The 16,255-nt window shown below is 38.1% G+C and overlaps 1 protein-coding gene across 3 annotated transcripts in view; it reads left to right on the forward strand.

Moving 5' to 3' along the window:
* The first annotated feature begins 4,287 nt into the window (after nt 1-4,287).
* Nucleotides 4,288-16,255, forward strand: part of ROBO1 (roundabout guidance receptor 1) — a 690,543-nt gene continuing 678,575 nt past the window's right edge. For all 3 annotated transcript variants that reach the window (XM_052666594.1, XM_052666640.1, XM_052666623.1), the window contains exon 1: nt 4,288-4,647. The gene's annotated coding sequence lies outside the window, so the exon portion shown is untranslated. The remainder of the gene's footprint in view (nt 4,648-16,255) is intronic.

The following is a 16,255-nucleotide window of genomic DNA, read 5'->3' on the forward strand; positions in this document are numbered from 1 at the left end:
ATCATAGGTTTTGGAATAAAATGATTGCTTGGAGGGCTAAGTATAAAGTGCACAAGAAAATGGCATACAAGTTGCTACCAGCTTGAGTTGCACCAAATCATTATCAAATTACGTCCTTGTCTTATAATTCTATTGTAAGAAAGACTGTTATTCTTAATTATTTCTAATCCTACTTACAGATCATTCTGATTAAACTTTTGTAGTGTGACTTCTGCATATATAATTTGCAAAATTATATAATTATATATAATATATATATATATATTATATTATATATTATATATTATATTATATATATTCTACATAATATATATATATAATATAATTATATTATATAATTATTGCAAAATTGTATAATTTTTTACTGTTCCTACTCAGCTTTTTTTTTTTTTTTTTTTTTTGAAGTCTCAGTTTAGTGTTTCTTTAGTGTTTCTACCTTTTGTTTCTCTATTCGCAATACTTCCTTCCTACCTTTTCTGACAACTCATTACTAGATGTGCTGGCAGTTGGGTAATACTAGATATTTGAGAAAGGCCAAGTGCATTATTCTGTTTTAACTTTAAACTCCAGTTCCACACTCAGACGTTCTTCAGAGACCATCCTTCTACTCTTTTCTCTGCAGAACTGCCTGACATTCAACTTCTGTCCTCATCAGTATGGGCCTTTTATTTATTTATTTATTTATTTATTGCTGTTATTCAGAAGGCACCTTCTGCTTTTATAAATGGGAAAGGCAGAAAGGGATGAATTCACATTTTTAAAATCTAGTTTGATCCAGGAGAGATGAAATGGCAGTAATCCCTCAGACTTTTCTTCAAATACATTACCGACCATAGATAAGCAAGGATAAAATTTATCTCCAAGTACATAAGTGAATCTGGGAGAATAACAGTACACAAAATCCTTGTTAGGCTTTATACTACTTCTGTGAGAGCACAAACTCTGTTTCCACAACAGAATGAGAAATCTATGTTCCATTAGTACACTGCAGCAATACCTACATATTTACAACACATGAATCGCTCATTTTTAATATGAGCAAACTTGTATATTTTCTAATTACTCTTACTCTGTAACAGTTTGCAAAGCAGGTTTGTCAAATGTGTGATTATTCTGCATAAGACAAAGCATTCAAATCTTTAAAAGAAATCCTCAACACAACTCCATGCAATGGGATGTAGGCACTATTTTTCATTTATTTAGGTAGTTGTATATGAGAAACTCCCTGAAGTTCACCATGTTTTTTTCACACTGAATAGTCATTACAAAGCATTTGCTCTCTTTGTGTTCAAGATACACTGTGTGAATACTTCCACAGATGAAATAAGTGTTAGGTTTGACCAGGAGCTTGGATCAAGGGGACAAGTCAGCTCTCTACCACTGACTATTCAGGCTATTGCATGGTACACATACTATAGATAAGCAAGCTATTTGTCTTTATACACTGTATTTTATTCCATACAAACACAAACGTTAACACTTGCCTTCCTACATAGGAATGCATGCTTTGATGATTACTAGAGATAGAAAAATGTAATGCTGATACATGACAGTCACTGTCGGCTTTACTGCTTTCCTAGGCTGCTCCATATGCACATGAACATCATTTTCCAAGGACAAGTTGGAAACAGACGTGTGTCACCACATACGCTGACTTTGAAAACTACTCCAAAAAGAAACTATTCCAAAACAGCTTTGGCTGGTAAACATGTGAAACACAAAGAGTCTTCGATATCTAGAAAACATAGAAATGTGTTATATTGGTAATCTAAGCCTGTGTTAGATACTTAACCACTGCATGCTTTATCTTGACTATGAGTCATCGATAGCTTTCTTGTAGAGCACAAATAAATAGCTCAACTTTTCATATACAGCCTTGCTAGTGTTATGCAAGATACAGGTATTAGGTATACATGCAAATGAGGAACATATATGTATATGGGCATTGTTATACTTCAAAGAACTTTGGTTAGTGTAATGTTTTATTTATTTGCTTGTCCTCCAAAAAGCTATTAGCTAATGTGATAATTGATCAAGCAATTGCATTTTAATTGTGGTAATAGAGCAGCTTTGTGATTTATTCCTCTTTGTTTTGTTTCCCTGCAAAATAATCATCTTAGCTCAGATGTTTAACCACCCACCCCATTTATCTATTAAAACTGTTTCACAGCCATATTTCATTAATCTCTGAAGGCACTACAATGGGCAAGGCAATTTCTCTCCTTCACACAGTAATTTCTTAATTGTGATGGTGTTGATTATAGCTTCCGTAATTTGCACTCACACTAATCCAGTATTTTTGCTAAATTTGCAAATGATGGAAATTACCAACTATTTTGCATTATTTTATTACATAAAATTGATGTTAGTCAGGCATGTCCTTAAGGTTATCATAGAAAAAATAAGGCCCAAGGAAGTAACAGGTGAGAGGTATACGCTGAACTCTCAGTTCAGCAGAATTTGTTACAAGTAGTCTGAAAGGAAAAAAACAAAAATTAAATAAAATGATGAAAAAAAAAATTGGTCTGAATGGTAAATGGCAATGGTAATCTTCCTTAACAGCTTTTACTTACTAGTGTATTAGACACCTGTTTTCAAACTAACGTAATTGAAAATATTTTTTTTTTTTAAAGAAAAAACATGATATGTGTAAATAGAGTGATAACAGAAGAGTTAATTCATAGGATATTAATTGCACTGGTGCATCCCTTCTGACAACAGAAACACTGCAGTGCTTTGGGCTATACTTGTAAAATACCCAAACCAAAGTAGGAACAGCTTTTGGAGAACAAAGAGTTGGAATCCTCTTCCAGCAAGGCACCAGATCTTACAGACAAGCTGTGAGGTGGTCTGAAACACAGCGCTGGAGACCTGACTTTGAACTGACGCTGTAATGCCTCCCTTGTCAGAGGCACTGAAGCACAAAAATGCTGATTCTCTGCTCCTCTCTCTGCTGCTCTCTCCAAGGCACACAGACTGCTCCATTCAGAGAATGTTTCAACTACTACTGTTGATCCTCAGAGTGCAAGGCGCAATTAAGCATCATATTTCCCTACATGCTGTTTTAACTTTGTCTCTTCCTGCCTACGTACCTGGTGAAATCATGGGCTTGTGGCTAACAATGTTTTGCCCTGAGTTTGACATTTCAGTATTTGTAAAAATGCATTTGTTGTGACATCTGTGCTTGGTAGCTCCCAACTGGAGTGTAAGGACATTGCCACATTAACAGCGCCTATATACAGAACCTCTGGGGCAATGTCCCCTTGTCACAGACTGCTATTCTTCTGTGTAGGGCAGTGGGTAGTGATTGGATGTTTAACAGCTTTGTGCATCACAATATATCACAGGATGTATTTCCAGATAGCCTTCATACATTACTTACAAGATTTCAGTAATTACTTGCAATTTACAACCTACCACTGTGCATTTCCTAGATATATGCTATGTGTATGTTGGATATTACATCCAAGGCAACGATAGAAGTTGAGCTCCGTCTGCCAATCTCGCATATGCCAGTGCCTACATTGTTTTCAGTTCTCAGTTTTGCTGACCTTTGCCATTACTGTCTCACGCTTACTCTCTGTTTAGCAGTCAATACAGAAACACTGTATCTGGTTTTGGTCTTTTTACTGCCTGAATTTTCAAGTGGGATTTCTTCCTTCGTCTAGTGATTTCTTATATCCAATAAGGGCCATCATTTAAGTATTGCAAACTAGCAGTCTCTCTATTTTTTTTTATTATTATTATTATTATTTTTTATTTTAAATGGATAAAAGCCAATCCTGATCATCCATTGTACTTTCTCTCTTTCAATTAAGAACAAATTGCCTATTTTTTAATAATGCTTTTCCCTTTTTGCACAGGGTGCCATAACCTGGGAAAGAACAAAACACAAGGTAAGTGAAACGCAATGAGTAAATTACCATTGAAGTAAACACATAATAATTAGGGAACGTGATGGATAATTTCCACAGCGCAGAAAGAAAAGCAGGATGGGTGTGGGTTAGGAGGACTGGGGGGGCTGGAGAGGAACAACCAACAAGATGAAGGCAAATAAAGCCCTGGATTTATTTTGTTCAAATCGGACACGCATTTCTCACACCAGGCTGCACAAAGGCACTGCGAGTGCAGCTCGGAAAGGGGAGCTTGCATGACATCCGCTCGTCAGGCGGCTCGCTCCCGGCCGAACTCGGCCACACGTCCCACAATACGGAGGTAACGAATCAATTAAGCGGGCCAGGCCCCCACCCCCCCTCCTCAGCCCGTGCCTGCGCGGCCGCCGCGCTTTGTAGTTCCCGGCGCCGGAGCAGTAGGACCCAGGGGCCCTCCGCAGCCACCAATAGACGCTGCTACCGGGATCTATTTGTATGCAATGCCTCCTGCTCTGCGCATTAATAGTAATACAGATAACGGGTCTGAAAGAATTCTCTTCTGAAGAAGGATTTGGTTTTTCAGGGTCCTGATACCGGGAAGAAATCCGGTTTCATCCCCCCTTTTGATTTAAGCCTCCCCAGCACCTTGTCGTCTGAAGCGCTCCCTCTCCCTGCTATACCGATACCCATCCGTAGCCTCGCTCTGTGCAGGGAAAGTTGCACGGGGCCGCCCGCCCGATGGAGCCGCGACTTCTCTGAGCTCTGCTGCCCCGAGGTGAGTCCCTGCGGAGCGGCGGAGGGGAGGGAGCCGGGGGCGACATCCCCGGGCTGCGGGAGGCAGGAGAGGGCGATGCGGGGAACGCCGAGCGGAGTGGCCCAACAAGTTTCCCTCAGGTACCGGGGCGGGTATTTTGTGAGGAAAGTTGCCGGGGTTCCTTCCGCGGGACGGCATCCCGTTTTATCGTCTCGTTCGCTATTAACAAAGAAGTTTGGCCGTGGCGCAGCCGGCGTCCCCCGCTGTGGGGCGGTTGCGCGGCACTCCGCGGGTCGGGGCCCCGCTCCTCAACTTGTGGAGGAACGGTGGCTTTGTTTGACCCCCGCGATCGCGGGGATGCGGCCCGGCCATAGGGCCGCCCCCCTCTGCAGGCTCCGAGGTGACCGAAAAGCAGCGGGGAGGGGGAGAAACATAGGCGTTATGTGCAGTGCATCATGTGCGTGTATTTCTGTGTCTATATAGAGGTGTAAGAAATGGGGTGCGGGAGGGGGCTGTGATACCGCACTCTGGGGGGGAGTGGGGGGGATGGTCTCCACAGGGGCTTTTCAGGGGTGCGCAGTCAGCGGGTGTGCGGCCACCTCCCCACACAATGGAGGGCCCCCAGCGGGGCGGGAGGGGGGAAAAGGAGGAGGAGGAGGAAGAGGAGGGAGGTCTCCGGCTCCGCTGCAGCCGCTGCTGCAGTGCCGCAGCCCCTGTCCGCCCCCGCCCCGCGGGGCAGCGCCCCCAGGCAACGGGGAACCGCAGCCCCCGGCGCGTATCCGCGGCTTCAGGACGCCGCCCCCCGGGCTCCACGGCGGGGCCGCAGGTGCCGCGGCAGCGGGGTTCCGCCGGGTGTCCCCCGAGCCTCGGAGCGCTGCCGCACCTGGCTGCGGAGAGGCTGGAAAACGGGATGGGGACGGAGAAATGCAAAAGGAAGGGGTGATTAAGTTGATCTGCAACGTGATCAGCGTCTCTAGTTTTGCTTTTTTTTAAATTTTTATTTATTTATTTATTTATTTATTTATTTTTTTCCCCCGAGTGCTTGCAGATGGTTTTTAGTCACGATTTGTTAAGGTTAATTAATGACTGATGACTTGAAAATGAATTAAAGCGCGCTTGGCTTGGTCTTAACTCCGATTTCACTTGCTCTTGTATCACATTTTTGATTTAAAACTGCTGATGGTTTTAAGTACACTGAAGAACTTTCTGTCAGGAGGCTTTTTTTTTTTTTTTTTTTTTTTTTTTTGAGAGGGGAGAGGGATTATTTGTGTCATATCTGTGTGTCACAGGGGTGTAGGTAGAAGAGACACTTCTCTGATCTGTGACCGTTGTGCCATATGGCTCGAATGACAGGCACTTGAGCTCAGAACACTTTTCATTAAATCTAAGTTCGTGCGCCTCACTGATGTAAAAAGAAGCTTTTATTGAATGCAGTTTGTAGAAAAAAATAGGAAAGTCCTGGAGTAAAAAGGGTAATTTCTAGGTGTCGTGTATGACAACTCCACAGTGGGCTGCTTTTCCACGTTCATCTCACATTTGTCTGACTGAATGTTTTCTGCATACATCTTAGGATGATGTAAATTCCAGTGGCACTGGTGTAAATGGGCTGTAAACGTGTGGCAGGAGACCTACTATTTGGTGATTAGAGACAAGAAAGGAAGGCGGAGGGCTAATAAAATTATCCTACTGTTTGTCAGGCTGGATAGCTCATTCCTCTTCGGTCCTTCAGCAATGCCACTGAACTTTTACCAATTGTCTGGCATTTGTGTCTAAGCTCCTACAATAATGGATTCTTATAAGCATTTTTGGTACCATGACTGACAATTGACCAGAAACCGCACTGATTTCCATGAGAATCCTCACTTAAAAAGACAAAGGATCCCATTGTGGCAACGTGAAGCAGTTTGCCTGTTGCTTATTGACTTTTTAGTCAGTGAGAGGAAAACTCAGTCCTCACCTCTTGCTTTCCTCAGTCATAGTGAGTACTGAACCACTTGAATATTGCAGAAATGAGGAGGACTTGACTAGTTCTGCAGTGAGGTATATGCAGATGTCTTTGCTGAGGCCCAAACAAGTGGCTCATTAGACTTATTCTCCCAATAGGTTTTAAAAGGAATTAAATTCTTAAAAGGAAGGGTGTTTGAGTTCTGTAGCTTTCTCTTGCTAATTTGTTAATGTTTCTTTTGTTACTATATATTTGTGTATATATATATATTTAATTTCGTGGGCCTCTTTTTTTTTTTTTTTTTTTCTTTTTTCTGTAACTGTACAACAATAAGCAACATGATACTTTGAGTGTCTGAGTTCCGTAAAGTAACTTTCCATGGTCTGTGCACAGGTCTGAACCTCAGCCTAAGCAATAGAGGCAAATATGTCAACAGGAAACTCAGATTTATTTATTTTTATTATTATTATTATTTTTTTTTAAGAAGAAAAAAAAACAGATCAATTTCTGTAGATAAGCAAATGTCATATACTTTCCTCACTTGATGAAACCTTAAATGAAGCTGAGAGCAGAGAACTCTGTTCTTATGTCTCAGTTGTGACATGATTGTTGTGGCATATGGTGAGGTATAAATTTAGCTGACTTGTACAGTTCAACAAGCAAGTGAGAAAAGCAAAGGGTAAGGGGAGCAGAGGTTGGGAGAAGTAAGGGACTTATTTTCTCCTAACCTTTTACATTAGAGGAATTCCATGGGATTTCATCTTTCTGGAGTGAAATCATCTGTTAAGCAAAAAGTGGAAGTGACTGGTTGACTGTGAGTCTGTCCAAATTTTGAACTTGCTCTTCTGTGTGTTCTCCATCCTAAGAGACATTCTGCAATCTCCTGTTGCTTAGCCTGGGACCTGCCCTCCTGGGTAGCAGGTGACAGAATTTACATGTAATGTGTTAATCCAACAAACTTTCCTTTGTTTGTTTTAAAGGAAAGACTTAAACTAATATCTATTTTTTCCATCTGCATGTCTTTCTCCAGATAGGCTTCAAATGCAGAATGGAAAACAAGTAATCCCACTTTTTCACCATAGCACATGTCTTTTTAATGCCGATATATTTCTGCATGTCCTTGTTACGTTCTCTGCTTCATTTTTGCTAAGGTGCGAATTCAGGAACTTCAAGTATTTTGATATCTTGAGGAAAATACTACAGTTACTGAAGATCAATACTGGAGTTCATTTGTAACATTGTTTGTGAACACTTTATTTTTACAAACGATAGTCACGTCCGATGAAATTAAGGATTCAGCACTTTGCTCTACACTTGGGAGGAGTTTGTAATATAATGATTTTTGCACTTTCCCTATGTTCCCTAATCTGTAACTCAACCAATTAGAATGGATTTGCACGCAGATTTATTTGAATTATAGGGAAAATGATCCCCTCAAGAAAAACGTGGACAATTTAAAGGGTCATTGAGGTGATAAATTACACAGTAGAAATATGAAGAGAAACACTGTGTATTCTGCTATGCACTTATAATTTGATGGCATTTTAAAAAAATAATCTGTAGAAGAGAGAGAAAAACTCAATGTGCCTTTAAAGAACTGTAAGGCAAGCATAAATACTTTGAGCACTTAAATTAAACATGCAGTAACACCATAAGGCTTAAGAACACTCACATAATCCTAACCCAGCACACTGAAGGACATAATGAATTATTTCCTCCACTCTTCAAAAGACTTAACAGATACCTTGTGTTTCACCTGTAACATTCTACCTGTCTAACCTACTCGATGTGTAAATCTTTCATTCCTTATCCATCCTGTAATCATCAGTCCCATCAATTCTCTCACAACACTGTCAATTTATAGTTGGCAAACACATAAATCCTTTGTCTCAATTAACTCCTTCTCTTTTCCAAAATTCTCCAATCATTATTCTGTCCTTGTCTATCTTGAGGCCCATGCGTCAGCCTTCTTCTTGTCTTCCCTGTTCAGCTCAGCATAACTTCCATGAGGCAAGATTTGTTTCCTGTCCTGTATCACCTGTCTTTCCTTAATGATTTCTTGGTCTTTACTCCAGGACTGCCAATTCGTGAGAGTTTATCATATTTTCACGTCAAGTTTATTTCCTTATGTGTCCTTTAGCTTTCTCATCTGTCAGTAGTGAGCACAATGAGTGAATGTGTTCCTTTTCTCAGTTTGTCTTGCTTCTTAGAGACTCCTCAGAGTCTGTGTAAACAAATCCTTTCACCAACAAAATAAGTATGACAAAGTTGGCAGGAAACAGCAATGTGACTTAGTGGCTTCCTGGTAGCTCCCAACTTATGGATGACATTAATCCTGTTCTATTTTTTTTGTATTAAATCTGGCTTCAGACAAATATTGTGTGTGATTGTAATTTTCAAAATCAGCTGAAAGAGCCCAGAAAGTATTCTGCTGAGTGCTTGAGTTCCTGGCCCACAGACTTTCCTTTACATGCTCTTTTGGCTCTGTTCCCTCTTGTAGCCTGGTGCAATAGGGATAGAAGATGCCATTTGCCATTTTCCTTAAAACTTCTTTGAGTCTTCACATAGGATAGTTTCAGTTAGTGCTGATGAAATATAGGAACTGGAAAAACAAGAACCAAGAGACCTTAACCTCTGGCAAAAATATAGGTGGAACTGAGCTTCCATACTTCCGCATGAATCGATTCCTTCTCATTCCTTCTTCTTCTTCTTCTGTAATATAGTATATAGGATGCACTCGAAGAGTGAATTTAAAGTCTATCTGTGTCACTCCTCATAAAAATATATGTGTTCCATTCCTAAAATTAGCACAAGGAAGAATTTGACTCATCTGGTAAACTAAGATATGGTTGCCAACAACAGTGACTCTTTACAGTACCAAGTTTGCTATAATGATAAATCCTTATTCAATTGTAAGATATCACTGTAGATATATCCAGTATTTTCATGGTGTGTTTGAGCTTAGATATGATAGTCCATTAAATAGTTGTATTAAATGTTTGGGGTTTTGTTGTTTGTTTGCTTTTTTTTGGTGTTAGTGGCAATATTATCCTTGTACTTTTCTTTAAGGGGAAACTGCATAAAGGTGAAGGAAAAAACTTTGTAAACCAAAGGCACCAGCTTTAACTGTGTTGGCACCGAGTTGCCATAATCACACTATTTAGTCAGTTGTGAGTACTTCCTGTAAAAAACAAGACTTATGTAACTTCATTAAGATTTCCACATCTTAATGATCTTCCAAGATGATACATATCCAGCAACAAATCACAGAACTCCAGGAGGACATCACTGCTTGTGACACTGCCCATTAAAATTATCGAATTCTAAGCAAATTACAGTTATTTTTGCAACTCACCCTTCTCTGAAGAACACAAATACTTTAAAGTAGTATTTTATTATCAACATCTGGTCAATACAGCTGTAAACTCATTTTGGTTCTTTATAAAACTCTCAAAACTTACTTAAGAACAAATGTTTCCGTACTGCCAGTCTTGCATACCCAACTTTACATCTGAAAGTCAAATCTTTTTTATTCTCACTCATTTATCATCAGTGGTAGTCATGACTTGGATAAATTCTACAAGTTCATGCCTTTAATCCACGTGTTATGTCAAGAATTTTATTAGTGATAAATGCACTTATGGCTATGACTTAGTTCTTTGAACCCATGTGTGAGTTTTCATAGTTGATGACTGGGGAAAAAAAAAAATGTCTGCATGAAAAATGAAACAGGAAAATTAAACAAATTATCTGCAGAAAGAACTGTAGGCAGTTCTAATTGAAATATTTCAAATAAAATAAAGTGAAGTTTAGTCCCCAGGTAAGTCCCTCATGCAGCTGAGCAGCTTTGGCACTTCTGAATTTTTCTAAAGAAAATGATGAAAAAAAACCTTTTAAAAACATTGCACACACAAAGTCTAAAGAGAGTTGAAATGAGTCTCTCTTGTACCATGGTGTTGAAATCAAGCCTGACCACTTACAGCATTGACGTTGAAGCCTTAAAAAATGTTTCCCATAATTTCTTTTGGATTAAGTGTATTGTTTATGAGAGAATGCAAGACATGCTTTTGAACTATCTGCAGTAGGGTACAAAGTGATAGGAGTATTTCCTCTGTACGTAAAGGAAATGAATGAGAGATTGGAAAGTATGGCAGAAGAAATTATGGGACTCAAATATGTTACATCTTGCATGGAGATTTGAAACTGCAAGTTAATTTTATCTTTGTTTGCCAAAAAATATTTTGGAGTGGTATCCCACAGCTTATTCTCTACATGAGAATGAGAATGTACATGAGGAAATGCCACTACGGAAAACAATCCGCAAAACAAAGGTAAGGAGAGAATCAACAGATATTGAAATATACAAATTTGAATAATGATAGTGACTACATGACAGGCAAAACCAGGAGGCTTTACTGGGGTTGTTGTTTACTCAGGAAAAAACTTCTGAATGTCACAGACATGGACTGTTAAGATGGAATGAGGATTGTTACATTATGAGGATTGATACATTACCCAAAGCAGGATTTTCGTTTCCTAGATTCTCAACAATATGTAGAATAAGTAGTATTTCTGTGTACAGAAGTATTAACTCAGTTGAAAAAGTTAAAAACCAACCAAACAAAAAGACTTTAGTCAAATTAAATTGTATAGTCTTGCCTTAACGTTTTCGTTTAAAGGAAACACAGAACTTTCAATTTTGAAATATGCAAGTAAGATACAGGGTACAAAGTATATTTGTGGCACGTGTTTTGAAGTAATGGCATTTTTTAATCTTAAAAGTTCTGATAACGTATGCCAAGATATACTAAGGGAAAATGACTAAGAAAAGAATGGAAGGATGGGGATTTTCTTGCTTTGCTCTAGTTAAACATCATTTACATTCTTTTTACTTATCTGAAGAGTGAGGAGAGGTGGTTTTTTGTTATGGTTTTTTGTGTTTTTTTGTTTTGTTTTGTTTTGTTTGTTTTTTACTTTTTTATGTTATGCTCACATCATGAGCAACAGTCCTGACTGCAAACTCTTTGGGAGGATCATCTTATTCATTGGAAAAGCTTCGTTAGGGGAAGGCTGAAGCAGGTGCTCTGAGGACTTTCTCTGGGGATTGTAATAGATTGAGTAGTTACTATTCTGTAATGTCATGTATGAGAGATAAGTCATAATGGCTGTGTATTTGTTTCACTTAATAAAATGCTGAATACAAAGACAATGATTCCTTTGTACCTATTCCTATTGATGGCATGGCAGGGAAATTATTTCACTTTATGCAACTGACAGCAGTACTTCAGAAGATGAAACCAGACAAAGCTTATCTTTGTTTTACTTTGTCAAGGTATGCTGGATATTGTAAAGAGAAATCTTTCATTGATCCAGAAGGAGCCCAGCCACAGGTGAGCTGATATTTTTTTCCAGCAACAGGGACCAAGTTCGAATCTTGCAGCTTGTATGCTCATTTGCTTATCATCTCAGATACACACAACAAAACATTCAAAAGGGCAGTCGATGTATTTTACTAATAACGAAATTATCCAGATTTCTTATTGCTGACCTCTATGTGACTCTGCAGCACATTCTAATCCCAGATTATGTGCAATTTCTTATGTCAGGACTAACCTATAGTAAAGCCAACCACTAAATATTTCTTGCAGTTCGGTAGAAGAAATTATTGCTCTGTTATGCTAAGATTGTGCACGACTGAAATATTTTTTCATATTATTCCCATTGAGCTCAGTATTTGTGTCTTAATATCCAGGGAGCCATTATTCAGCTGTCTTTGGCCCATGATAACCTGAAGTTTTTTAAGCTCAGTGGATGATGTTACCATGAAGTAGAGCTTCTGTAGCAGACAGATATCTATAGATACATATACCGAAGTACTATGAAACTAATTGCCAAAGGAATTAGGAACCAACACATAAAGCTATCTTCCTCTCACTACATGGTACACTTCTATTGTCTTGTCTAGATTTATTGTGTAGCATATTATACTTGTGGTGTTTGTTTATTTTAACTACTATGTGTCACTCATCGCAGGGAAGATTCCCATGTATAACAGCTGTTAGAAAAATGCAACCAGTAGGCAATAATGTGCCACTATGCTTAGCAGAGTATACTAGTCACTTGTGTGGATGCTATCTGAATGCACTAAAAGGGGAATTCTACGCCGGTCTCCAAAGCAGTCTGCTGTACCAGAAGCAAGGAGAACAGGAAAGCATGTGGGGTTCCAGCTCTTCCATATACATCCTCATTTTCTGGTACAGTTATTCTCTGGCAGGGGAGATGGATGACTTGGACTGAGGCCATGTCTCCTTGCAGACTTGTTTGTCTGCATGAGATACAGTTCTAATGAGTCTGTTTCCTCTGTGCTGTGCTAACTGTTCACAGGACTTGTACTTCAGATACTTTGGTTAGGACTTTCATTAGTGAATGATCTGAATTCATTACAGTATTTGCTACATAGAAACTCTAATGCGGAGATTTCATAGTTCAGGAGATTTCTTGGAGAAAATAGAACCTTTGCAATCTCTAAGTCTATTCTGTATCAAATATATTTTGGGAAAAATACTGTAAATGGAAATGTTAATATCTTGGTTATTTATCAGTTATTCATAATCTGTAAGCTCTTAAATATACATCTTTTTCAGAAGATAGTAACTTGTCACCAAACCTTAGCAGTAAGAGAGTATAGATGAAAAATAATGTGTGAGGTTCTTCAGGAGAGAGGAAATAAGCTATAAATTTATGCTCTTTTCCAGATGAGTTTCTTAATTATGCTATCTGTTGACATTACGATAAAGATAAATATTACAGGAAACATGCGATTTTTAATTAAAAATGTATCACACATTTAGTTAAGTAAAAGGAAAATAAAATTTCCCTTTCTTAATAATACATGCAGAAATAAAACATCCAGGAGAAACTCTTCTTTTCTTCCATGTGTGTCCGATACAGGAAAGAAAAGATTGTTGTTGTTGTTGTTGCTATAAAACACATTGCATAAATGGTCTTTCATTTCAATTTCATTTCAAAATGGTTCCAATTTTGCTCCCTCAGTTCCTTGTGACATCAAGATGTACTTCATATAGTTTAGCATGTGGCACTGGAATGTTGGAAATCTAGTTACTGAGCATGCTTCTCCCTCTAATCTAATCTAATTGCTGTTATTGTGAGTAATTCTGGAGAAAAATAATGGAAATTCACCAAATTGGAAAATTATTTTTCTTTTTCCTACTTCTTGCAATGACCCAGAAAACACAACAGGTAAGGACTGCTGCTCTACTGACTAAACCAACTTAAATGCTGCTTCCCCGTGATCACCGAATACAGCCATTGCTGGAGTGCAGGACTATGGTTTTGTCCCTCTTTGCTTTCAAGAGTCCTCAATAGTAGGGAGTATTTTAGGCAAGTGACAGCAAGTTATTTGTCTATAGCAGAGACGCAGTACACTTCTCCAAAGCTCAGCTTCAAATAGTAGTATTTTTAATTGGTTTGTAATAATCATCTAAGGCAAAATGTCTGTAGATGAGAAGTGAAGAGCATACCAATTCATTTCAATATCCAGTTCCAGGTATATTTTTCTTAACAACAAGAAAATAAAAACTTTATGCAGGTGAAATGGAGTTAGTGATGATTCTTAAGAAGATGCTGCGTAATAATAATTTAAAACATCAAAGCAAAACAGCACAACAATCATTAAAAAACCATCAGGAAATGCAGTATCAGAAATGACATTAATGGAAAGATAATTCATATAACTTTTGTTCAATTTTTATTTCCTTAGCAGTAGGTTATTGATATAGAATAGAGGTTTGCTGTGAGAATGGTGATTGTATGTTTGTCATGGGTTTGGCTACAGATTATGATATGTATGTTTAAACTAAAAAAAAAAAAAAAGAGAGGAAAAACACCCATATATATAGTTACATTATTACCCATGAGCAATTTGCAGTGGTTTCCATGAAAATTGCTTGAATAATGCATAAAAACTTTGAAAAGGTAATATGAAGGCCTATTACTTGCCTGTGTCAGTAATGGCTGGAAAACACTCATTTGTGATGCTGATGTCTGCTCTTTCCCCACTTCATAACAGCTATCAGTCTGCTGCTCTCCTTAAGGTTAGAATACCAAAAGCTATCACAGTATTAAAAGATCAAAAGTGTCTATGTGCTAATATAGTTCATTAATAAAGTGCATTTTACTAATAGTTCACAGCTGTGAAAGCTGTTAATATCATTTTTAGTTAGTTATGTATCAAATAAAGCTCTTCTGTAGCAGTAACAGAGTAAAGTCACCAACATGACTTAAACCTGTAACTAAATAAGCTAATTTTTTCTTCTGTAGGTCAGTTACAATATATTTACTAGAAAGAAATCACACAAAACAAAGGATCTAGATTCTCTCGAGAAAAAAAAATAGTACAAATGTAAACAAAAGATTGGAATTTTCCAGAATTTTGCTCAAGTTTTTAAAGTCTCTTGTCAGCTTTTAAATTGCAAAATGTAAAAGAATGGCTGCAGTGAGAATGTAAGGATAATAAATAGGAAAAATACTGCACAGTACTTTGTAAATGTTTTCATAAGTATATTTTTCTTTAAGTGGTGCATGATTTATGGTGTATGCCTGTGTGAATTGTACCTCCCACCAGTAGCTTCTCCACATGGAGAAAGAACAGCTTATTGCAGCTGTCAGCTAATGAAATGACTCCTGCGGTTCAAGTAGTTGCAGCTTTGGGCTGAAAAGTGTGGTTCTGACATTTTTTGGCAACGTCTACCAATGTCCTGTGGCAGAGGGTTGTAGTTCTTTGTCATGATCGCAACTACTGCGGTGAACAAGGACCTGGAAGACTGAAATATCAGAAATAATTATATACTTTAATCTGTTGTCCATTTCTTTTTTCTTTTTTTCTTTCTTTTTTTTTTTTTTTTTTTTTTTTTGTCTGAGAAGCAGAAAGTCTGCCAAATTTTGTAATTTTGTGCAAAACCTGATCTTAGAGGTCAATACAATGACAGTATATAAAATACTTTATTAAAATGTGAAGAAAAAAAGGAGAGAAGCCTTTGTAGAAGGTAATCACAAGTTCATGTAGGAGACACAGTATGGCTGTCTGGGCATGGGAAAAAATATCTTCCATGTCATATAATTCATATAATACCTTTATTTGCGAAGCCTTCAGGTCAAGGATTATGTATTCCTGAATGTATTCTGCTTCTAGGTTTCTTAAAAATCAGTAAGTCCAGATATCATGCAAACGAATGGATAAAGTAGCTGAAAATAACCTGTTTCATCACTGTAGTATTTATGGCTGTAACTCAAAAAGAAATGATTGCAATGCTAGCATTCATACCTGATTCCTCAGAGTGTAAATGCACCTACAGACCTTTTATTACAGTCTAACTGGAGGGCTGGTGACTAATCTCAGCATGGTTGAGCAGCAAATGTTGGAGGATAATTGGATCTGCAGGCTAAGATAGTATGAATGTGGAAGGTAGGAAAGACTGACTGGTGGTTATTTTACATTGTGTTTGAAATCTGCTGTTTGTTTGTAATTTTGTGAGGAAGATAACTTACCTTAGAAGGCAAAAATTATAAACTTCCATTCAAATGAAAGATTGAGATTAGTATTCCCAAAATAATGTTTTTATAGTAATGAGCTAGTAAGCAGCATATGCTGAAGAGCTCATTCAG

This window comes from Tympanuchus pallidicinctus, unplaced genomic scaffold (genome assembly GCF_026119805.1).
Source record: "Tympanuchus pallidicinctus isolate F22 unplaced genomic scaffold, pur_lepc_1.0 scaffold10, whole genome shotgun sequence".
Taxonomy (NCBI): Eukaryota; Metazoa; Chordata; class Aves; order Galliformes; family Phasianidae; genus Tympanuchus; species Tympanuchus pallidicinctus.